General features: G+C 31.2%; 1 protein-coding gene across 1 annotated transcript in view; it reads left to right on the forward strand.

Annotated features, from left to right (window-relative positions):
* The window catches only part of LOC126888127 (2-hydroxyacyl-CoA lyase 1), a 784,683-nt gene that overhangs the window by 41,799 nt on the left and 715,800 nt on the right, over nucleotides 1-27,084 (forward strand). The window lies entirely within an intron of this gene.

Genomic DNA, 27,084 nt, shown 5'->3' on the forward strand with positions numbered 1-27,084 from the left:
AAATATAAAATAAACATACAGAATTGTCTTTTATTTATCAAAATCAATACTCTAAAAATCTATCAAATCTAAAACCTGTGGACACAGATGTCCGAATGAAATTTTTTACCACTTAAATTTATTCTAGTTAAAAAAAAACAATTTATCGGTTTGTTCCCCATGATTTTGGTAAAACAAACTAAACAAAACAAATTTATGTATTCGCAAGATTACCTATATTTCCTATTTACTTTTTGAAATATTGGAATTTTAATTCATATGCTTTTTACTAAAAATTTTAGTTTCCGAACATAAAATATCTTTCACGTAAATTGACTGACCTTTTGCTTCACTCACTCTGATGTCTTCTCGTGACCCAAAACAGCTCTCCCTCGTTGACTATGTTAAAAGCTACTCATCAAAGCCCTCTCCGTTCTCCAGCTTCAAAACTATCAGCATACCAGCACCAATTCTCCAACAAGCCAAGGCCTCTTTTGACCAGTACTCGATTCCAAAAGAACTCCAAAAATTCTCTGCTCTCCTCACAATAATACAGAATCAAAGAGGTATTTCGTCTCAATTTGATCTGTCTCTCGTTCCACTTTTCAGCACTATTCTCCACTATCAAACAACCACTGGTACTTGCTAACTACCTATCCACGAAAACGTCGAACTGCCCCTCAGCGATGCCAATAACATACTGCCTTCTTTTCCAAACTCACTCAACATTCCAACCACTTTTCCCCTTCCTAATTGCCAAGAATCAGAAACATTTCTCTTTTCCATTCGACAAACGAAACAGTCATTTTCAAAATTATTCCGACCATCCTAATTACTTTCGGGGAACCCTACAACATTTACTCGGGGTGAAACAAAGATATTAAAATTCCAAACTTTCTTTTAAACCACTTTTCTAGAAAATGATAATTACCTCTACCTGTGGATTCTATAGTTCCCGTAATAAACAATCTTTTTCCATTTTAAACCTAAATACATCGTTCTTTTCACTTTAATTATTCACAAAAGTCTTTAATGGTTCATCGGAAAGCTCATTAAAAAAAGAAATCCACTTACATCCAAACTAAATTCTAATAAATATTTACAGATCAATATACAGGGTGTATCAAATTTATGTGCCCGCGTTATTAAAAAAAAATAATTTAATTTTCATTTTGCCTTTGATTGATAAATTGAAAACACAATAACATCCCCGCCTTGTTTTGAGATAAAATCAGTATTAATAAGTGCAACAAAAAAAAAATGATTTTCTCTCGACAACAACACTTTTCTCTTGTTATCATATTTAGTCCCACCTGAAAAACAATTCCTTCCTTTTTTCCAGTGTCTTCATCACGTGTGAGAGCGTCGGCTATAATGTTGTCTTTTCCTTTTATGTATCGAAACTCAAAATCATACTCCTGTAGCAACAAAATTCCTCGATGTATACGATTGTTAACCAGTCGATTTTTCATGATATGCACTAAAGCTGCATGATCTGTTTCAATTGTAAATTTTGCTCCCAATAGATAAAACCTTAACTTATTTACACAAAAAAGTACGCTAGCAAACTCTAATTCAGTCACACTGTATTTTCTTTCGTGTGTTTTTGTCACCCGGGAAATAAAACAAATTGGCACTTCTTGATTGTTTTGTATCTGCGACAAAACTCCCGCGAATTTTTGGATGGACGCATCAGTTCGTAATATGAAAGGTAAATTGTACATGGGATGATATATTTTAGTTCCTCTCGAGAATTCTTCTTTTAATATTTGGAAAGCTTTCTCTTGTTCTTCTTTCCAATTCCATTTAACACCTTTCTTCAGTAATTTTATCAATGGAATCTCCTTCTGGCTCAAATCAGGAATTAGTTTTTTGAAATAGTTGATTGTACCAAGAAAACCTCTCAATGTTTTTAAATTCGTTGGCCTTGGGTATTCATCTATGAGTTTTATCCGGTCCTCGGCTAAACTAACTGTTTTTGTTTCCAATTTAAAACCCAAATATGTCACTTCTTTTTGAAAAAATTGACATTTTTCAATATTCAATTTTAATCCGGCCTTGTCCAGCTCTTCTAATATATTTTTTATGTGTTTTAAATGACTCGATGTATCTGGTGAAAAAATTAGTAAGTCGTCAATGTAGTGTACTATAAAATCTTCATACCTGTTTAATATTGTATGGAGAGCTCTTACCAGTGCTGCACAAGCACTTTGTAACCCAAAAGGCACTACTTTAAATCGGTACACAATACCATCGATCGAAAAAGCGGTGTAGTTTCTACATTTTTCTGCTAAAGGTATCAACCAAAAACTATGTTTTAAGTCAATTTTAGAAAAAATATGTGATCCTGTAATTCTCCCAAAAATAGCCTCGATGTTGAGAGGTGATTCATATTGAGATACCGTGTGTTGATTTATATTCCGGGCATCCAAACATAGCCTCAATTCTCCACTGCTTTTTTTAACAATCACGATTGGGTTGATATACGGAGAGTCACATCTCTCTATGATTTGATTTTCTAACATTTTATTGATTTCTCCTTTCACCTACTGTCGGTACTTATATGGGGTGGGGTAAGTTTTCGATCGAAAATTTCCTGTCTTTCACCTCAAATGAATGTTCATACTTTTTGGCTACTCTGTTTTCTTCATTTATTAAATTTTCATAATCCCTCAATATTTCACGCAGTTCCTTCTCCTTTTCTTCTCCACATATCAATTTTATTTCTTTCTCCTCCGATTCTTTACACATGTTTATTGTGTATTCTGCCTCCTCCATTTTGCATACTTCTTCGTCAAATACCACAGTTTCCATAGTATCTTTTTCGCTCTCTTTTTCTAATCTGATCTCTTTCTTCTGGGCTCATCCCAATCTTCATTTTCTTGTGTCAATCTTCTTCTTTTTCTTCTTCTGGGCTCATCTCTTCTTTTGAGGAATCTCAAGCTTCATTTTCATTTGTCAATCTTTTTTCTTCTTTTTCTTCTTCTGTTCTCATCTCTTTTTTCGAGGAATCCCGAGCTTCATTGTTTTTACTTATCTTCTCCTGCTTTCTTTTCTTCTTTTTCTGTCCTTGCTTAATTGCCAAATTCATTTCCACCGTTTGTTTTTTGTCTGCATTATCCTTTTTCCGTTTCTCATGTTCCTTGTCCATTTCCAGAATGTTAGGTTCTTCTTCTTTTCCATCTGTGATTTTCATCGTGTTATTTTTGAAATCTATCACCACATGTTTTTCTGACAATTCATCCACTCCTACGATCATAACATGAATCATGTTTGGCATTATAACACATTGTAGTGCATAAAATTTCTTCCCCAATCGAACCCTTATTCGTATTCCTTCATTTATTGTTGCCAAAGTCCGTTTATTTGCGCCCACTAAATTTACCCTGGGAATTTTGTAAATTAAATTCGTCAAATCAACCTCTTCTATTAATTTCCTGTTAATCAAAGTAATTTCTGAACCAGTATCAATCATAATTTTAATCGGTTTCTCATTGATAAAACCATCTACAAATTTTAAATTAGATCCACTTCCTTTATCATTATTTCCTGCTAATTTAATAAATTCCTTCGGGTGACAAAAAATTCCTGTTCTTTTGTTTTTAGTAAGCGCTTTCGTGAAAAGACGCTTGCTGTTCTTCTTCGCTTCTTCTTCCGTCGCTTTGTCTCTCATCCTCATATTCATATATTTGCGTGTTGTTTACCGCTCTTCTGTTTTCTCTTTGTCTGTCGGACCCGTATCGGTTTCCACGATTTTCCTGTTCATTCCTTCTATTATCATTTCTGTCTTCTTGATTTGTGCGGTTGTTATTTCTATTCTGGTTTTCTCGATATCTGTCTTCGTTCCATTGCCGATTTCTTTGTTCATAGTTTCCTCTTCCGTTGTCTCTATTTTCGTTTTCTCTTCTTGTATAATCTCTCCTAAAGTTCTGTCTTCTATCTCTATAGTCTCGATTTTCGCGTTGTCTATAATTATCTTGCGATCTTCTTATTTCTCTTTCTCTCATTTTTGCTTCTCGTATTTGTAAGAATTGGCACAAACTGTCGATATCTTTGTAGTTTTGTAGAGTTATGTGATCTAAGGTATCTTCAAAATGTCTGGCTATCAGTTCTACTAGCTGTTCGGATGAATAATTGTACTGTAGATGTTTTGCATTATTATATAATTGTAGTGCATATGTTTTCTCTGAAATACCCATTCTATCATGGTACCTCCCATTTTGCAATTCCTTGTTTATTTCTAGCTGTTGTATTTTTCCCCAGAAATAACTCAGGAACTTTTGTTCAAATTTATGCCAATTGTCAAATTCTTCTTCTTTGCTATCGAACCATAAACTTGCCTCATCTTTAAGATGGTTCCTTATCGTTTCTTTGGCTGTCTCGAAGTTACCGATGTATCGTATTTTCTTTTTTAAATTGTTTATGAAAATTACTGGGTGTAATTTTTTTACATCCCCGCCAAATCTTATTTTCACTTCCTCTGAACTATGGATAATCGTTTCCCTTCTTTCTCCGGTCTCTCGTTGTTTTCTGATATCATCAATTAGTTTTTCATTATTTTGGAATCTTTCTTCTATTTCTTTCTTGTCTTCTTGTAAAGCATTTTCAAATTTGGTTTCCAAATTTTCTAGTTCCTTTTTCTGGCAATTTGTTAACTCCTCCATTTTATTTTGAATTTTCATTTCTTGCTGTTCTATCTCGTTTTTCATTGTTGTCAAACATCCTTTTACTTAATTTTCATACTTTTCTATGCGTTCCTCCACTTTCTTGTTGTTCTCTTCTATTGCTCGTTTCATTTTTTGTTGTGTTTCATCCATTTTTTTATCCAATTTTTGTTGTGTTTCATCCATTTTTTGTTGTGTTTCATCCATTTTTTGATCCATTTTTGGTTGTGATTAATCCATTTTTTGATCCACTTTATCCATTTTCTTTGATGTTTCTTCCTGATTTTTATCCATTGTCCTTTTTGCTTCATCCATTGCTTGTTTTGTTTCTCTTTGATTGTCATCCATTTTTTGTGACTGGAGTTGCATCAGTTGTAGTAATTTATCTATTCCTGATAATTCCTGTTGTTCTGATGCCATGATTGTTGTTTCGAAAATGTCTTCCTGTTCTATATGTTCTTCTTGTTCCAAATGTTCTTGTTTTTTGTTTTCTTTGCTTTTGCTTCTGGTTGTTATCGACATGTATTTAAAATTTATCCCCGCCTAACATGAAATTCGAAAATACCTTGTATGCTGTCGAGACGAAAATTTTTCTCCCCCCAAATATAATCAATTTATCCCACAAATTTTTAAATATTTCAAAATCCAAATCAATCAAAAATAAAATAAATATGTAAAAACTGTACCTAGATAAAAAAAATTAAGTCAAACAAATATTTCAAAAATTTTAAATATATCAACTTTTTCCGACGGGCAAATAAATTTTCCTTCACCTGTTTTTCCGTTTCCTATTCCCTTCAAATTCACAACCAGAGATACTTTAATGTCCTACGTTGGCTCGCCATGTTGTTATGATCTGCTTCTTATTAATTTTATATTAATTATTATTTGTTTGATTAATTATTTAATTGTCGCAAATCATACATAAAAAATGAATAAAAAATCTCAGGGTGCCTTTTTATAATATTAAAAAAATGTCTAAATTATCTTACGTTATACTTATCTTCTCTCGTGGTTTCAGTATCTCTTAGTTGATCCTAATCGGGATAAAATAGGAAAAAGAAATAAAGCAAAATATAAAATAAACATACAGAATTGTCTTTTATTTATCAAAATCAATACTCTAAAAATCTATCAAATCTAAAACCTGTGGACACAGATGTCCGAATGAAATTTTTACCACTTAAATTTATTCTAGTTAAAAAAAACAATTTATCGGTTTGTTCCCGATGATTTTGGTAAAACAAACTAAACAAAACAAATTTATGTATTCGCAAGATTACCTATATTTCCTATTTACTTTTTGAAATATTGGAATTTTAATTCATATGCTTTTTACTAAAAATTTTAGTTTCCGAACATAAAATATCTTTCACGTAAATTGACTGACCTTTTGCTTCACTCACTCTGATGTCTTCTCGTGACCCAAAACAGCTCTCCCTCGTTGACTATGTTAAAAGCTACTCCTCAAAGCCCTCTCCGTTCTCCAGCTTCAAAACTATCAGCATACCAGCACCAATTCTCCAACAAGCCAAGGCCTCTTTTGACCAGTACTCGATTCCAAAAGAACTCCAAAAATTCTCTGCTCTCCTTCTCACAATAATACAGAATCAAAGAGGTATTTCGTCTCAATTTGATCTGTCTCTCGTTCCACTTTTCAGCACTATTCTCCACTATCAAACAACCACTGGTACTTGCTAACTACCTATCCACGAAAACGTCGAACTGCCCCTCAGCGATGCCAATAACATACTGCCTTCTTTTCCAAACTCACTCAACATTCCAACCACTTTTCCCCTTCCAAATTGCCAAGAATCAGAAACATTTCTCTTTTCCATTCGATAAACAAACAGTCATTTTCAAAATTATTCCGACCATCCTAATTACTTTCGGGGAACCCTACAACATTTACTCGGGGTGAAACAAAGATATTAAAATTCCAAACTTTCTTTTAAAGCACTTTTCTAGAAAATGATAATTACCTCTACCTGTGGATTCTATAGTTCCCGTAATAAACAATCTTTTTCCATTTTAAACCTAAATACATCGTTCTTTTCACTTTAATTATTCACAAAAGTCTTTAATGGTTCATCGGAAAGCTCATTAAAAAAAGAAATCCACTTACATCCAAACTAAATTCTAATAAATATTTACAGATCAATATACAGGGTGTATCAAATTTATGTGCCCGCGTTATTAAAAAAAAATTTAATTTAATTTTCATTTTGCCTTTGATTGATAAATTGAAAACACAATTATATATATATATATATATATATATATATATATATATATATATATATATATATATATATATATATATATATATATATATATATATATATACTATATATATATATATATATATATATATATATATATATATATATATATATATATACATATAAAACAGATGAAATAGAGAATGTGGAAAAATCCCCTTACGAACAATTCACACATCCACCATTTCGGGTTGGGAAAAATTTTTCGAATAGAATCAAAGATCCAAACACCAGTTCTTAGAAATGTGTTTCGCCCTCTTCAACCTCTCTGGGCTTATCAATAAAGATGAGAGGTTGAATATCTTTAGACACATTCCAATCAAAAAACAACATTCGAGACCTAGACATAGAAGGTGCGTAAATCTACGGCAAGTCCGACAATGACAGTCTCAAGTTTTAATTCCCTAATTACTTAAAGTAAGTAAAATCTATGTTTAAAAACATGAGATGTAGATCCTTGAAACACACTCAGTGATCAAAGGATCCAAGGTTAATGGTTTGACGACCACTCGTACGAAATCAAACAGATGAAATAGAGAATGTGGAAAAATCCCCTTACGAACAATTCACACATCCACCATTTCGGGTTGGGAAAAAAATTTTTTTTTTTTTTTCGAATAGAATCAAAGATCCAAACACCAGTTCTTAGAAATGTGTTTCGCCCTCTTCAACCTCTCTGGGCTTATCAATAAAGATGAGAGGTTGAATATCTTTAGACACATTCCAATCAAAAAACAACATTCGAGACCTAGACATAGAAGGTGCGTAAATCTACGGCAAGTCCGACAATGACAGTCTCAAGTTTTAATTCCCTAATTACTTAAAGTAAGTAAAATCTATGTTTAAAAACATGAGATGTAGATCCTTGAAACACACTCAGTGATCAAAGGATCCAAGGTTAATGGTTTGACGACCACTCGTACGAAATCAAACAGATGAAATAGAGAATGTGGAAAAATCCCCTTACGAACAATTCACACATCCACCATTTCGGGTTGGGAAAAATTTTTCGAATAGAATCAAAGATCCAAACACCAGTTCTTAGAAATGTGTTTCGCCCTCTTCAACCTCTCTGGGCTTATCAATAAAGATGAGAGGTTGAATATCTTTAGACACATTCCAATCAAAAAACAACATTCGAGACCTAGACATAGAAGGTGCGTAAATCTACGGCAAGTCCGACAATGACAGTCTCAAGTTTTAATTCCCTAATTACTTAAAGTAAGTAAAATCTATGTTTAAAAACATGAGATGTAGATCCTTGAAACACACTCAGTGATCAAAGGATCCAAGGTTAATGGTTTGACGACCACTCGTACGAAATCAAACAGATGAAATAGAGAATGTGGAAAAATCCCCTTACGAACAATTCACACATCCACCATTTCGGGTTGGGAAAAATTTTTCGAATAGAATCAAAGATCCAAACACCAGTTCTTAGAAATGTGTTTCGCCCTCTTCAACCTCTCTGGGCTTATCAATATATATATACGTCACTATATATATATATATATATATATATATATATATATATATATATATATATATATATATATATATACATATATATACTATATATATATATATATATATATATATATATATATATATATATAAAACACTTTTGAGTTTCGGTGGGTTGGAGTCAATAAAAAGGGGCTGTTAGAATACATATATATATATATATATATATATATATATATATATATATATATATATACATAGTAACTGTAGCTACAGGCACCCAGTAAACCGACGTCAATGTAGCTCCCGGTGTATATTGTATATAATAAATATTGATATTTCGGCACCCCGAAAATATCTGATAAAGAGGCATCCAAGTTGTATAAAATTTTGATAATAAATTACAAACAGGCACCACGCAGCGTTGCCACATTTATGGGGGTCACATTAACTGTTTTTCTGCTTAAAATGTATATTAGTTATTTAAACTTGACACTGAGTTTACATGTTCATCCTATGTATGTAAAAGTGGGTGCAAGTAATTATCGCAATAAAAAAATATGCAATTTTATTCGAGTGAAGAAAGACCTCAAACGATTTAAACTTTATTTTATTTTAAATTTGTGCTTATATTTTTATCAAAAATAAACTATCAAAACTGCATAAGAGAAAGACATACTTGCTGAACAAACAAAATGTATACTACAAACAAAATAAATAATAATAAACTACGGAATATGACAAATCGTAGTTGATTTTATTTTTATTTATCTTTTACTTTATAATATTTTACGAAAAAATATATTTGTGTGCTTATTTAACAAACCTCTGATTAAAAGATTTAAAAAAGGTCTTATAAAATAAAAACTAATATTACCTCGTTGGGAGCACGAACAATAAAATTAACGAATATTTTTCAAAGCCTGTATTAAACACTTAATAATTACAAGTTAAAAATATACAGTGTGTCTGCGTAACTTGGAACCATATGGGAAACTTTTTTAATATCAATTTTACGAAAAAAGTTATTCTTTATAAAGTAGTCTGCATAGTCTAAAACCTAAGAAGCAATCATCAGATATCAAATTTTATCAACAGTATACGAGGTATGTCAAAAAGTATGAATTTCGCACAATAGTAAAATGCTTTTATATTTTACAATATCGAAAATTATCATTAATTAAAGGTGTTTGTAATTAAAAATTATGTTATAATCTGCATTTACACTCTTCTAATTGAACAAAAATGTTTTTGAAAATTTTTCTCAAATCGCGGACACCCAGCATCATTTTTATTTGATAGCTCCGTTATTATTAATTTTACGAAAAAAAGTTAATCTTTATAAAACGTTCTGCATAGTCTAGCAACTAAGATAAAATTATAAGATATTAAATTTTGTCAATTTTATACGAGGTATGTCAAAAAATATGAATTTCGTTGAAGAGTAAAGTACCTTTATTTTTCACAATATTGCAATCTGTTATTCTAAAAAGTTGTTCAGAATTAAAAACTGTGTTTCAATATGCAATTGTATCATTCTAGTTGAAATATTGTAAACTACAAAGGTACTCTTCAACGAAATTCATATTTTTTTACATACCTCATATAAAATTGAAAAAAATTGATATCTTATGATTGCATCTTAGTTTTTTTGACTATTCAGAGATTTTTATAAATAATAACTTTTTTTGGTGAAATTAATAATAACGGAGTTATCTTAAATGAAAATGATGTTGGGTATCCGTAATTTTAGGAAAATTTGCATTTTTTTTCAATTAGAAGAGTGTAAATGCATATTATAACATAATTTTTAATTACAAACATATTTGCTTAATAACAATTCTCGATATTGTGAAATATAAAGGCACTTTACTCTTGAGCGAAATTCATATTTTTGGACATACCTCGTATATTATTGATAAAATTTGATATCTGATGATTGCATCTTAGGTTTTGAACTATGCAGAGCACTTTATAAAGAATAACTTTTTTTCGTAAAATTGATATTAAAAAAGTTTCCTTTATTACGCGTTACCCAAGTTACGCAGGCACACTGTATAAAAAATATAAAACAAAAATGTCTTTTTTTTAACAAAAGTCCATTTAATGTTGAATTTTAGATTAATTAAGAATCCTCCTTTCTCATTCTTGACTCATTGAAAATAAATGTCTTAACCTTTAACCAAGAAATGTTTTCGAAATTCGCATTCAACTTTTCTTAATGCTTTCTTCGATGCTATTTGGTTTGAAAAAAATCTTCGCATAATACGTTTTTGGTTACAAGTCCATTTTAGTCTTTCACCTAAAAACAACAAATTCAAGAACACATGAACACAATACTTTACAAAAGAGCTACCTTTTTTTGTGAAAAGTTGTCATCGGATTGTTGTACTTCTAGTACTTTAACAATTTGGTGTGTATCTACTTTATCTAAAAAAACAAACAAACAACAATTAGTTTCTAGTATATTTAAGAGACAAGTAATATACCAAAATATTTTTCTTTTTCGCCTTTTTGATACATTTTCTTTGATTGTATTTTCAAAGAGCTACCTTTTTTTGTGAAAAGTTGTCATCGGATTGTTGTACTTCTAGTACTTTAACAATTTGGTGTATATCTACTTTATCTAAAAAAAAACAAACAAACAACAATTAGTTTCTAGTATATTTAAGAGACAAGTAATATACCAAAATATTTTTCTTTTTCGCCTTTTTGATACATTTTCTTTGATTGTATTTTCATTGATTCCTCTTGTCCTTTTTCTTTATTTTCTATATATTCTGTTTGCGACTCAAAGAATTCAGTTTCGGATTGCATAGATTCGTTAAATTCCATATGGCGTGGTTCATTCCCTACATCTAGTTCATCCATATCATTGATTAATAACTACAGGAATATTTATAATCAATGTCCATATTAATATCTATCTCTTCCAGTGTTTTATTTTTAAATTCAGCTGCATTTCCCTTTTCCATTATTTGCAAAATCTTTGACACTTTTTTAGAAATAAAAAGAATAAGTTTTTTTGATTAGACTCATAATTTACGCAAAAAAGCCGTGTATAACTTTGAAAACTGTAAAAACCGCTAATTTTTTTCAACATTGAAACTGAGATAATTCAATTTTTATTTATAATTAATTACTGCTAGGCCACAATGTTAATTGAAAACTTGTTTACTTTATTGCACCTACACAGCTAAAGACAAAAATTTGATTATTTAATATGATTTTCTAAAAAATTTTTGCTTTCCAAGTATATTATAGTCCAATCAACAGCCATTTTCTCGTGGAATTTTGAGAACCAAGGTCGATTTCCTTGAAAATTTGGATTTAGGTAGTAATTATAACCTTTGTCAAAATCTACTCTATGCCGAAGTGTGCTTTTGCCCTGGGGGTGTAAAGAACCCCATCTAGGGGATGAAAATTTTTTAATCAAAATGACTATGGAAATCGATAGAGTGACCAATTCTGAGTAAATTTTGTTTTATAAAATTTCTTTGCAAAATTGACACTTTCCAAGTTATTTGCGATTGAAACTATGCATTTTTCTCACGTGAAACTCTTCCAAAAACTCACGTTTTATAACCGTTTTTTATGAATAACTTAAAAAAATTTAATTTTATAGAAAAAAAACCATAAAAAACAAAATTGTAGCTAATAAAAAACAAAGAGATGCGCGTCTGAAATACCTATATGTACACCCAATAACAACTGAGGTTGTTATTTAATCTTTAAAGGATGGTTATTTTTTCGAAGAACATCGAAATGGAGAACCTTTAATCTCAAATAACTCGAATTTCGTGCAATTTTTTGGGAAAACTTAACAGAAATCTTTTAAAGTTCATTAAAATACCATTGCAAATAAAAAGCTCTGACAAGTTTTTTTGCATAAGAACTGACTGACTTATGACGAAAATAAAGTCATTTCCACCCATTAAACACTAATAACTGTACTTAATATGTGTAGCCACTGTTGTATACCTACCTACCTATATAATATGGATTATAAATCTGTACATTTACCTTAGCTATGCTATTTAATCAAATAAACAAATAAAAATTTCAGTAAATAAAAAACCTCGTTTTTTCATCTATTTCACTCCACAATAGAATGACTCAGTTCTTACAAGAAAAAAATTAATGCTTTCAGAGTATTCTCTAGTGACTCCAAATATAACCACTAAACGTTAAAGGGTTAATACTTTATAATTATTATTATTATAGTTAAATTAGGATACTTACCTTGTACATTGTCGTCTAATAATTTAAGTATTCTTTTCGTTCTGTCTCTCATGGTAATGTTAACACCCAATTTATTGTTTATTGCACACACTTTGACTTATTGCACACAAAGATCACCTTTGAAAATATTTTATTATTATAGAACCTGAGGTATAATCTTCATTGATCGCAGCGGTTTTAACGGTATTACAAATCGGCGCTAAATAATACAAGTGAGGTTATATTAGGGAAAGGCGGGGTTGTCAGATTTATGGTGCCACTATGCCACTTTTTCTATTGGTGCCAAATTGACTACAATTACATAGTTACATACAATTGTATATAGTAGAACGCCCTCTATCGAAAAATGCCTGAACAAATCAATATGTCCGTTTGAAAAAAGTGTCAATCTGGCACCATTACGTTTTTTACATATTCTGCATTAGGAACACTCGTACTCTCCTAGGACGAAAATATACACGCTGTCGTACTGGCACCCAAAATCGGGTGCCACATCGTCAAATTGGGTGCGACATTGACATGTTTTGCTTAAAAATGGTGCCAGATTGACAGAACATATCTATATATATATATATATATATATATATATATATATATATATATATATATATATATATATATATATATATATATATATATATATATATGAGCAATATTTCTACTTATCGGTGAATTTTGTGGGGAGGGTCCTCGGATTTTCTTCAAATTTTAGTATGTTATTGGACCTATTGAGAAAACGTCATCCTGAGAGTTACAGCCCCCTAGGGGCCTTAGAGCCCTAGATAGGGCCCGTCAAAGACCCAAAAAAGGTCGTTTTTAGCCTATATTTGACAGGCTGTATATCGACTCCCAGTTAACTGATTTTAACTCACCAAACGTCATTTTCTTTGTAATTTTAAGTAGTTTTCTCACTGACAATTTCAAGTCTCTAATTAATAAGCTTGATTTTTGGGACCATTTTAAGTAACGCTAAAAATTTTAAAAAATTGCTATTTTCAAAAATTTGTTAAAAATCTAATTTTAATCTGATTTCCTTTTTCTGGTCGACAGTTTAAAGGTAATAAAAAGGTCTTTAAAACAATATGTCAAGAGTTAAAATCCGTTCGGTAGAAGCTGATATACAACAGATTGAAAATGGACATTTTTGTAAAAATCGCGTTTTTACGGATTTTCAAGTGCTGACACGTTTTGGGGTATATATTAAATTGTACAAAAATTTTTTTAAAAGTAGCTTTTTATATAAATACTAACTTCGTATTGGAGATTTTCTTGGCCCGGGCCTCTATCTACTTTATATGACCCTCTAAAAATGATTATTTTGTTACTCAAATGAGGTGACTTAACAAACAACTTACGGCCTATTTCTATCAATCAGAGAGCCTGAAGACTTTAACTATTACGGATTAGAAAAGTAGAGATCACAACCTTTTATTTAAGGGCTCACACAAACTTCTAGGTAGCCTAGAAGTACAGTTATGATATTTCAAAGTCCTAACTAAAATTAAAGTATCAATTCTGTGAACGCTACTTTTATAGACTAAGAGCCGCTATGGGTGAAATTTGTTAATTATTTTAGGCACGATAAGAGGCCATAACTTAAACAATAAAACCTAAAAGAAAACGTATGAACACTATACCGTCACTTTTTAGAGGCACATACCTCGACAGTGGCGCATCAAACTTTCCACTTATGAACGGGATAAATAAATTAAAAGGTACCCTTCCTTACACCCAGAATTCAATTTTGTTAATTTTTTAAAGTTCTACGATATTAAGAAATAAAACTCAGTGTAATTTTAACCCGCCACCCCCATCCCCCTTCCCCCACCACCAAAAAATCCAAAAAAACTGTTTTTTAGGGGATTTTTGGTGATTTTCCCTATTTCATAGACTTCAAAATATATTAAATTAATGTTTTTTATAGGTTATATGTAAATTGAAGTAACTGTGTCCTGTAGAATATTTAAAAATTGGAGAAATACGTCGAAACCCCCAAAAACCCCTCTAAGAACAATTTTTTGGATTTTTGAAGATGGAGAACCTAACGGAAACTTCTGAAATAAATTAGAAATATAGCATTTGATAAAATACACAAGATTAAAACAAAATAGTCCAACAGCCATCCCCAAAAAAAGTTTTTCGTTTAAAAGTTTATAAAAATAAAAAAATAATTTTTTTAGGTTATGTCACTCAACCTACGTGTCTATAAAAAATAGGCATGTTTTGTAAAAGCCACAAGTATGCGTGTGAATTTTTTGAAATTTTAAAATTGATTATATCCTACCTAAAAAAAATAAAAAACGAGAAATGAACTATTTGATGGTGGGGGTAGGAAAACAGGGGAGGCGGGTTGAAATTACACTGAGTCTTATTTTTGAATCACGTATAAATTTAAAAAATAAAAAAATTAATTCTGGGAGTGAGGGAGGGTACCTTTTAATTTATTTATCCCCTCCATAAGTGGAATGTTTGATGCGCCACTGTCGAGGTGTGTGCCTCTAAAAAGTGACGGCAGAGTGTTCATAGCTTTTCTTTTAGGTTCTACTATTTAATTTTTAGGCTCTTATCGTGCTTAAAATAATTATCAAATTTCATCTATAGCGGCTCTTAGTCTATAAAAGTAGCGTTCACAGAATTGATACTTTGATTTTAGTTAAGAATTTGAAATATCATAACTGCACTTCTAGGCTACCTAGAAGTTCGTATGACCCCTTAAATAAAAGGTTTTAATCTCTACTTTTATAATCTGTGATAGATAAAGTCTTCAGGCTATCTGATTGATAGAAATAAGCCGTAAGTTGTTTGTTAAGTTACCTCATTTGAGTAACAAAATACTCATTTTTAGAGGGTTATATAAGGTAGATAGAGGCTCGGGCCAAGAAAATCTCCAATGAAACGTTATTATTTATAAAAAAAAACTACCTGTAAAAAAATTTTTGTACAATTTAATATATACCCCAAAAGGTACCAGCACTTTGAAAATGCGTAAAAACGCGATTTTTACAAAAATGTCTATTTTCAATCTGTTTTATCTCCACTTCTACTGAACGGATTTTAACTCACAAAATATCATTTTAAAGCCCTTTTTAATGCCTTTACACATTCGTCCAGAAAATGAAAATCTGATTAGAATTAGATTTTTGACAAATTTTTGAAAATAGTAATTTTTTGAAATTTTTAGCGTTACTTAAAATGGTCCAAAAAATCAGGGTTATTGACTAAAGACTTGAAATTGTCGCTGAAAAAACTACTTAAAATTACAAAGACAATGATGTTTGGTAAGTTAAAATCGGTTAAAAGGGAGCCGATATACAGCCTGTCAAATATACGGCAAAAACGACCTTTTTTGGGTCTGTGACGGGCCCTATCTAGGGCTCTAAGGCCCCTAGGGGTCTGTAACTCTCAGGATAACGTTTTTTTGAATAGGTCCAATAACATACTAAAATTTGAAGAAGATCCGAGGACCTTCCCCACAAAATTCACCGAAAAGTAGAAATATTGCTCATATATATATATATATATATATATATATATATTGATGCACGTTAAGTTGTGACTTCCGGTATACAGAAGAGGCTGTCCGACTTCCACCTTTTCTACTAGGAATTATTTTTTAAAAATTGTGTATTTGGTAAAAGGGGGGCTTATAAAATGGGTCTACCTATTGAGGGGAAAGGATTTACCAAAATAAATTTTGTATATATATACGTATATACCGAAGCGTACAGCATACGTTATGGCTTCCATATATAGGGTAGTTCAAGGCGCGTTGTCACTTCCAGCGGTGTTGTCATATTTTGGAAGTCACAACGACTCGTCTGCTAGATTTACCTCCTATTTTGAGCGTAATGTGTGATCTTTTGAAACTTTTACTGTGAATACAGTTGTCTGTGTTTTAAAGTTGTCTATTTAAATTAAAATATTGATATTCTTTTGATTATACAGGTTTACAAAAAAATACATTTCGGACTATTTGACGAAACCATATGACTAGGGGGGTTTTTGGGGTCGCTGGTTACGAATCCGGGGTTCGCTAACCTCTATCACGTCAGGTAAAGGTTATTTCAAGGACAAATCAAGATAAATCGACAGTCGCTCTGAAAAAGTATATTAGGAGGGTTTTGGGGTCGCTTATAACGAATCCCGGATCCGCTGACCTCTATCACGTGTAGCTGAAGGTCATTTCGAGGTCAAATCAAGATAAATCAACACAATCGCTGTGAAAAAGTATATTAGGGTGTTTTTGGGGTCCCTGATCACAAAACTGGGGCCCGTTGAGCTCAACCACGTCAGGTAAAGGCCATTTCAAGGTCAAATCAATTTTGTTAACTCCTCCTGATTTGAACTTGAAATGACCTTTACATGACGTAGTAGAGCTCAACGGACCGCAGTTTTCATGATCAGCGACCCCAAAACTCCCTATACTTTCAGAGCAATTGTGTCAATTTATGTTGATTTGACCTTAAAATGACGTTGAACTAGACGAGATAGAGGTCAGCAGACTCCGGATTCATCTTCAGCGACCCCAAGAACCCCCTAATATACTTTTTCAGAGCGACTGTCGATTTATCTTGATTTGACCGTGAAATGACCTTTATCTGACGCGATAGAGGTGAGCAGACCCCGGATTTGTGATCAGCCACTCCAAAAACCCCCTTGTCATATGGTTTCGTCAAATTGTCCGAAATTTAGTTTTTTTTTGTAAACCTGTGTTATTTATGATAATATGATTGATATTTATTTTAACAAAAATACTAATATATTATTATTGCTGTAAAATGGATTTATTGGAATTAATTAAAAAAGTGTTAATAGTAAGTCATTTATTTATGAAAATTATATCAAAAATGTTAATAAATAAATTTGAACTTATAGAAAATTTTAATATTTTAGATTTTATTACAGGCACCGTCCTTTTAATTTTTGATGTACCAATAATAATATGTAATAAAAAATTAAATGGCTAAACCCTCCAGGTGGGGATTACCCGCTAAAAAGCTATCTAGATCCATCTTTTTCGAGCAGATTTTTCCCAATCTGCTACTCGATACTATTGACTATGCTTCTCCATTTCTTTCTATCCTCTTTTGTTTTTCTGCTGGTCTCTAATTCCTGCCCTATATAAATCTTCCTTTAATTCCTGTAACCATTTATTCTAGTTCCTCCGCGTCTCCTTCTAACTCCGGGTCTCCATTGTAAAATTGAGTTTATAGTTGTTGCGCTACCTGCTCTCCATATATGCCCCAACAATCCAACTCTGTGCCCAAATCTGAAAATCTGGAATAATATCTACCCGGGTCGAAACATTTTTTTTTAATATATGAAAATAGTTATTTATGAAACGGAGTGAGTGCTATACATCGCGTAAGTTCGCAAAAAGTACTTCACGCACAATTTCATACAATATTTTATCTACGATAAACAAATAAAAATACTGTAACTCTTCGTCACTGGAATTCATTTCTATTCTACAATTCTTAGAACTGTGACATATAAAAATTCTAATTTCTTTCAAACCACAAAACTGTCAAACTTTTTTTTTTGTAATTTATTGCTCATTATGTCATCACCTCTCTTGTGCTCTGCACAAGAGATTAAGGTTAGAGCTAAGAATAAGGTTGGCTAGGTGCTACGTTTTCTCGACTCTGTTTTACGGAATGGAAGCTTGGACCTTGAATGCGGCATCAATGAAAAAACTGGAATCATTCGAGATGTGGGTATATAGAAGAATTCTAAAAATATCATGGACAGAACACGTCACAAACAAAGAGGTTCTGAGAAAGGTGAATAAAGAAATGGAAGTCTTAAATACAATTAAAACCAGAAAATTGGAATATCTCGGACATATTACACGTGGAGAGAGATACAACTTGCTCCAACTCATTATGCAGGGAAAGATTCAAGGAAAAAGAAGCATAGGGAGACGCAGAATATCGTGGTTGCGCAACCTGAGAGAATGGTACGGATGTACATCAAACGAACTTTTCAGAGCAGCCGTCTCCAAGGTCCGAATAGCTATGATGATTGCCGACCTCCTTCGCGGAGATGGCACTTGAAGAAAAAGAAGATGTCATCACCATGAAACGCGAAAGTTAAGAAAGAATATTTAATTATATGAAAGTGTGTCAAAAACAGTGAGAAAAAGTAAATCCCATTTAAAATACATTGTTACTTCATGCTTACTTTAAAGCACTGCTATCTATAATGACAGTTTTCACAAACTAAAAATTTATATATTATAATATGACATAGAGTAGATAAAAGTCATTTATTAATTATTAATTGATTATAGTCGGAAGAAAATTAGATCATGCACCCCTTGTTTTTTATAATTGTTAACATACTAAATTACATATCCAATAATTATTGTTATCCATTAAATAGATCGATGCAGATCGGCCTTATATCGGATCCTCTTCTATTAGTCCGTTCGCTGACGGTAAAATATTGCAAAACCCATAAATTTTAAAAAACCACTTAAGATTGACATGAAATTTGGCATACACATAGGTAACATATCAAAGAAGAAAATTGATATTGTGCCGATGTTTTCTTTTGCCAAGCAGACATTCCGTTAACATTTTTAGTCACAACATAATAACTATCAATGTTAAAGTATTATTAGAGCAACGCGTTATGGTGTCATATTTCTTTTAATGACCGACACACAAAATATTTTAATGACGGATCCCACACTAGAACCAGATTTTTATTACCTACTGCTGATAAGGTAGAGTTATCAAATATCACTCGTTGTCATCTCTGTGTTAATTTGAAATAATAAAATATAAATATTGTAGTTTTGTATTCTAAAATATTTGGAAAAAATATCTATGTATTTTTTTTTTCATTTAGGTACACATCATTTTAAGGGATTGTCCGGAAGAGTACAGGCTCAGTATATCGGCAAATGAATTTTGTTTTAAATACCGTCCGTATAGAGGAGGTGCTCGTTGGGGATAGGCGCAAAATCTTAGTCCAGTGCTAATTAAATGCATTAATTTTTTTCGAATTCTGAGAAAACTAATAAGTATTTTTGAAAAATTTAAACGCAGAATGGAAGCTTACATTATTACCGAGGGCAGAAAGTCCCTGAAAACTTATATAATGTTTATTTTAATAACTTATATACCTAATATATGTTTATTTTAATAAAGATAATGGGATGATAAAAAAAAAGAGAAAAGTTAGTGTGATTTTTAATTTTGAATATTTCATTCAAAAGAAACTTTTTTTTATTCTAAGGGACTTTCGGTCCCCCGTAATAATGTTATCTTTCATTCTGGGTGTATGTTTTAAAAAATATTTATTAGTTTTCTCAGGATTCGAAAAAAATAAATGTATTTAAATAGCATTGGACAGAGATTTTGCGCCTACCCCCTTAGGAGAGAGTTTACTGTATTTTATATTATTACTAGAATTTATTACTTTAAACTTTTTATCGCTCTTGATTCATTTTATCGTGTATTTAATTCCATTCAATTGTAATTGTACATTCAATTTTTTTGTAATTTTTACACGTTTTATTACTTTCGAAATAACAATAACTATAAAATCGATTTTTCAGCCTACTTGGGTCAAAAAAATACACAATTTTCGGAAATTTCGTTAAATGAGAACATTTACCTACATTTCTTGTATTTAAGCTTTTAATAAGATTTTTAAAAATAATTTAGATTATTTAATAGATACATTCACCGGCACGAAAAACGGGCACCCCAAAAAAATGGGTCATTTTTGATGGCTCGTATCTCCTAAACCTATTCTCCGATTTAAGTATTTCTTTAATATGTTATAGCCTTATTCTTTAACTATATCGCTGTAATAATATTGTTTCTAGACAGGTAAATTATCATTGTATACTGGGCGTACCAATCAAACTGGTTTTTTTTTTCAATTTTCACAACACTCTGTGGAATATTCTAGCCTTTATACAATATTGAAATTAAAACCCAACTATAGCCCCAGGTTTTCTTAATGTTCTGTTTGTTATTCATTCGCTTATGTTGGATAATAAAAAAGTTAGGGACTTTAACAATTAAACATGTTCTTTATCAATACATGGTGTTTCTAAATAAGTGCGACAAACTTTAAGGGGTAATTCTGCATGAAAAAATAATGATCGTTTACTTGATAAAGCTATGTCCGCAAATGCTTGCAAATATAAAATATTTTGCCAAACGATCATTATTTTTTCATGCAGAAATTACCCCTTAAAATTTGTCGCACTTATATTTAGAAACACCTGTATCGATAAAGAACATGGCTAGTTGTTAAAGTCCTTAACTTTTTTATTATCCAACGCAAGCGAATGAATAAAAAAACAGAATGTTAATAAAACCTGGAGCTATAGTTAGGCTTTAATTTAAATATTTTATAAAGGCTAGAATATTCCACAGGGTGTTGTGAAAATTGAGAAAAAAACCCAGTTTGATTGGTACACCCGGTATACAATGAAAACTTACCTGTCTATCAACAATGTTATCATAGCTATATTGTTAAATAATAAGGCTATAACATATTAAAAACATTACTTAAATCGGACCAAAGGTTTGGGAGATACGAGACATCAAAAATTACCCATTTTTTTAGGGTGCCCGTTTTTCGTGCCGGTGAGTGTAGATTAAATTAGAAGTTCATTGTAAAAAAGGAAGTAAACAAAAACACGAGAAAAATGAATTTATATAAGTAAATAGGTAAGTAAATATTATAGATTGAAATAAGTACAGAAAATATATAATTATAGAGATATATAATCACTTATTGTACCTTCATTTAAGGCTAACTTTAAAAGTAAAGCAGATCTACTATTATTCATGTTTAAAAACAAAAGGCACACAAAACACTAAGTACGATTAGGACCGCGAATCTACAACAGATAAATGTCTGGAAACCGTTACACAGGGTTGCCAAAAAACGGAAGTCACACCGAGCGGTGTGGTATACGGAAGACGCTACGCGTTGTGTACATAACCTGTATAGTAGCACGGGAGCGACACTAGCGCTGGTGATATACCGTCGAACTAAAATCTGATCTTATGAGTATGTTAGATACGATAGACTTCCAGCGAAATTTTTAATATAAGCCTTCTGATACCATCTAGTAGCCAAATTCGTAAAAATATAGGCAAAACGTTGTGACTTCCGAAATCGGAAGTCATAACGGTATATATGAAGTAACAACGTATTACGAGAATCTACTTTGGAAGTCACATGGATACATGTATCAATATATATATATATATATAAAATATATATAAATACATGTATCAATATATATATATATATATATATCAAACCACTATATATATATATATATATATATATATATATATATATATATATATATATATATATATATATATATATATATATATATATATATATATATTGTATACAGTTGATAGATAAACACCGGTGTATATAGTTGCACAGAAATGTATGGAATGATGACCCTTCATCATTTTATATATTTCCAACTAAATTCACATTCACTTTACGAGTATTAGCCAATTATTTTGCTTATTTATTTATATATATATATATATATATATACCAAACAAATGAAATAGAGAATGTGGAAAAATCCCCTTACGAATAACTCACACATCCACTATTTCGGTCTGGGAAAAATTTTTTCCGAATAGAATCAAAGATCCAAACACCAGTTCTCAGAAATGTGTTTCGCCCTCTTCAACCTCCCTGGGCTCATTGGTAAAGATGAGAGGTTGAATATCTTTAGACACATTCCATCAAAAAACAACATCCGAGACATAGACATAACAGGAGCGTATATCTACGCATCATCTGATAATGACAGTCTCAAGTTTTAATTCCCTAATTACTTAAAGTAAAATATATGTTTAAAAAACAAAAAAAAAAAAAGGAAAACGTTTGTTACGATTGGTCGGTGAACCAACTTTGTATCTTTTGATCACTGAGTGTGTTCAAAGATTGACTTCCTTTTATATATATATATATATATATATATATATATACAGGGTGGAAGGCACTTATGGAATAAAATTATTTCGGTCCTTGTTTCAAAAAATTATAAAAAATACTGAGACCCGTCGATTTTTAAATAAAAATGTGCACTTTTTAAACATAAATTTAAATGTACAGGGTGATCCTTGCAAGTCTAGCAGAGTCCATAAGAATTATTTTTAAGGAACACCTGTATATTCTTATATTTTTAAAAGCTGCTTAGCAACCTGATTTCAACGAACTATATCATGCAGGATGTATTATGAATAATACAGGGTGAAATTTTGAAATTAACAAGGTATGGAAACCACTTATGGAATAAAATTATCTGTGTCATTATTTTAAAAAATTATAAAAAAACCTGGGACATGTCAACTTTTAAATTCAAATGGGCGTTTTACAAACATAAATTAAAATATACAGGGTGATTCACGCAAGTACGACATAGTTAATGATCTTTAGTTTTAATGGATCACCCTGTATATTTTTATATTTTTAGAATCTGCTAAACAACCTCATATCAAAAAAGTGTACACCTATTATGTAGGATCTATTATGAATAATACAAGGTGAAATTTTAAAATTATGTATAATTTTCGTCAAGATATTAAATACCTACATAAAATTTTGAAATTAATAATTTATCATGCTTTAAATAACATTATTATTTTTTAAATTAGCTAAATAAAGGTATACATTTTCTAAACTAAGTATTAAATCTACTGGGTTTTGTATTTAATGTCCTGACAAAATTTATAAATAATTTCAAAATTTCACCTTGTATTATTCATAATAAACTTTTTGGAGATAAGGTTGTTTAGCAGATTCTAAAAATATACAGGGTAATCCATTAAAACTAAAGATTATGGACTATACTGTACTTGCGTGAATCACCCTGTATATTTAAATTTATGTCTTTACAAATTCAGCCATTTAAATTTAAAAGTTGACGTATGCCAGTATTTTTTATAATTTTTTAAAATAAGGACACAAACAATCTTATTCCATAAGTGGTTTCTATACTTGTTAATTTCAAAATTTCACCCTGTATTGTTCATAATACACCCTACATGATATAGTTCATTAAAATTAGGTTGTTAAGCAGCTTTTAAAAATATAAGAATGTATGGGGTGTTTCATTAAAAATATAGCATATGGGCTCTGCTAGACTTTCAAGGATCACCCTGTATATTTAAATTTATGTTTAAAAAGTGCGAATTTTTATTTAAAAATCGACGGATTTTAGCGTTTTTTAAATTTTTTGAAACAAGGACAGAAATAATTTTATTCCATAAGTGCCTTCCACACTGTATATTCCCCTATAGTTTCTACATTCCAATTGATCACCCTTTTGTGTAGCGGGCAAACGATTCCAATACACCACTCTTCCGGGATTTGTTCCTCATTCCAGACTCTCAGTATTATTTTATATATTTGGTCAGCCAGAGTAGCACCTCCATATTTAATAAGTTCCGCGGATATACCATCAGTTCCTTGAGATTTATTATTTTTTAGGTGTTTTATTGCATCCCATACTTGAATTGATGGAGACTCTAATGGTGTGTTGTTGCTTGCTCCTGGGGGTGGTTGATTTGGATCTTCTACTTCGATAGTAAGTTGTTCTTTATAGTGTTCCACCCACCTTTTCAATATTTCTTCCTTTGTATTGAGTATGAGCCCCTCCTTATCCTCACGTAGTCTTAGCCTTGGTTTGAATTTCTTTCTTGCATTATTCAGAGTTTTATAGAATTTTCTTGTTTGATTTTCCTGTTTTAATATCTCAAGTTCTTCCAGTATCCTATTTTCATAGATTCGCTTTTTTCTTCCATGAATGCACTTCTCTTATCTTCTAAAGTCTTTATATTTTTGTTGTTTTTCTTGGGTTCTTCTTTGCTGCATCAGTTTATATGCATCGTTCTTTCTTCTTGTAATGTCCTCACACTCAGCATCGAACCAGTCATTGCTTGATGGTGGATTTTCTGGACCTAGAATATTATTTGCTGCGTCTTTAATATTATTTTTACACATTTCCCATTGTTCACTGATTGTTAGGTTCTCATTAATTATATAGTTAGTTTCGATACAGTTTTGAAACCTTTCTACCGTTTGCGGATTTTTGAGGAGTTCAATATTAAGCCGCGTTGTTTTGGTACTTCTTTCCTTCTTCGCGTTTGAGATTCTAGCCCGAATTCTTGTGCCAACTAGAAAGTTATCTGAATCAATATTGGCGCCTCGGTAGCAGTGGCGTGCTGGCCATATAAATGAATCGGTGCAATCACCGAGAGGCCGCGGCCTCTTGAGGCCGGTCAAATAGGTTTTTTCACAAAAAAATTTAGACGTAAGAAAAGAAATATTTTTTTAATTTATAATCGAATGTTAATTTTGTTAATAATATAGGCGCTTAACGCGCGTTTTAATAACACACGATTACTAATACGGATGGTGTTCACATGCTAACCCGCGTTTTAAATTATTAAAACGCGCGTTGGCATGTGAACGGTGTCAAGTAGTATGTAGTTAATGTAAGTAAATGAATAAGATTCTATACATAAATAGATTGCTACAGATAATCTTTATTTTCATACATACAAGTATGTATATTTATGGTTTTCCAATTTCCTTCAAACATGTATGTATTCTGCAGAATAAAAAACGGAAAAACGTCTTGCACATTTTTGACCGAATTATTGGAAGTATCGAAAAACAATTTGATCAAGACAAATCGTTTTATGATGATATAAGCACTCTAATCCTAGAAACTTTGATACAATGAAAAATGGTATAGAGTGGTACCTCGACATATGAGGGTAATTCGTTCCGCAACCTTGCTCGTATGTCAAAGCAATTTTCCCCATTGAAATTAACTGAAATGTCATTGTTCCGTTTCAGTCCAAAAAAAAACACCTCAATAGTTACTCGTACACCTTGCCCATGTTTTTCAATGATTTCACGTTCTTCGAACCCATGGTTATAAAACTAAATGTGAAACAACTTTATTAAAAATACTTCGAAAACAAGCAGTGCCGACAGACTGAGGTCTAGGTCTATACATAAAGTACCTTTAACGACATTTAAACCATTTACTGAAAAATAAAGAAATTTTTATCCTACCATATCTGCGACTGCAATTAGATAAAAACTTGTGGATTCTGCTGATAAATGATATTAATAATACAGTGGAACCTCGATAACTCGGATTAATCGGGACCGCGGCCGATTCTGGTTATCGAAAATCCGAGATAGCCAGAGAATATGGTAAAAATTAATAAAATACGGTATACTTACAGATAAACTCTGTTAGAATTGAAATAACATGAAATATTTTTATAAATATGCACAGTACCTACTCACTAAAATTACTAAAAAAAACACCAAACACAAACGTAAGCGAACAATACAAGACACACAATACAGTCACAACGATCAATGTTATTTAAGAGCAGTGAAAACTAAAGACCATTGTTTATAAAAGAATTTTTTAAATAGTCTTTCCTAAACAATGCTGACAGTTTGAAATAAAAAGGAATAGGTACTACAGACAGGTGGCTGTTGTTTCTGCGGCGTGTGCTATGAGTCATTTTTAATATCGTATAGTTCAAATTACACACATAAACATTATCTCTCAAATATTATATTACATACATTTTTATTGTTGAAAGGTTTGTCTCATAATTAACTATTTTGATGGGAAATAAGCCACAATTAAATTGAAAAATACAAAATATTGAAAATCAAAATGTTTATCTGATGAAAATCGGTCCGGGTTAGCCGGACTTCCGGGTTATCGGGGGTCGACTTATCGGGGTTCCACTGTATTATAATATTTAATAATTATTATTATTAAATAATAAATAAATTCTGATAATAAATTTTATTAAAAAATAGGATTTGGCAAAATACTGAAATTATAGAACATCGATTTAATAATGAATATATTCAGTCACAGAAAATATGAAGGATGATATTATTAATCTAAGTGATAATGAACATGAACTAACAAAAGACAATTTTGTTGATATCGTGAAAACTTCACCTCCGATATCATTTATTATTTGTAAGATTGCTTATTGTTAAATAAAAAAATATAGCAAATTATAAAAAATCATTGAATTCAAAGTTTTATGTTTGATTTAAAAGTAATTTATATTTTTGTTTTTTGATTTTATATATATATATATATATATATATATATATATATATATATATATATATATATATATATATATATATATATAATGGATATATATATATAATGGATTTCTACGGCTGTCGCCGCCTCTCCATACCCAGCTTCCAATTTTTTCTATCGTAACACGTATCTTCATCTAATTGCCTCGAATCCATTGCGTCCTGAATATTGTCCCTCCAGCTTCTCCGTGGTCGTCCCCTTCTTCTTCTCTCCGGTGGGACCCACTCTAATATTTTTCTCGGCCAGCGAGTCTCATTCATTCTTTTAACGTGCCCAA

This window comes from Diabrotica virgifera, chromosome 7 (genome assembly GCF_917563875.1).
Source record: "Diabrotica virgifera virgifera chromosome 7, PGI_DIABVI_V3a".
Classification (NCBI taxonomy): domain Eukaryota; kingdom Metazoa; phylum Arthropoda; class Insecta; order Coleoptera; family Chrysomelidae; genus Diabrotica; species Diabrotica virgifera.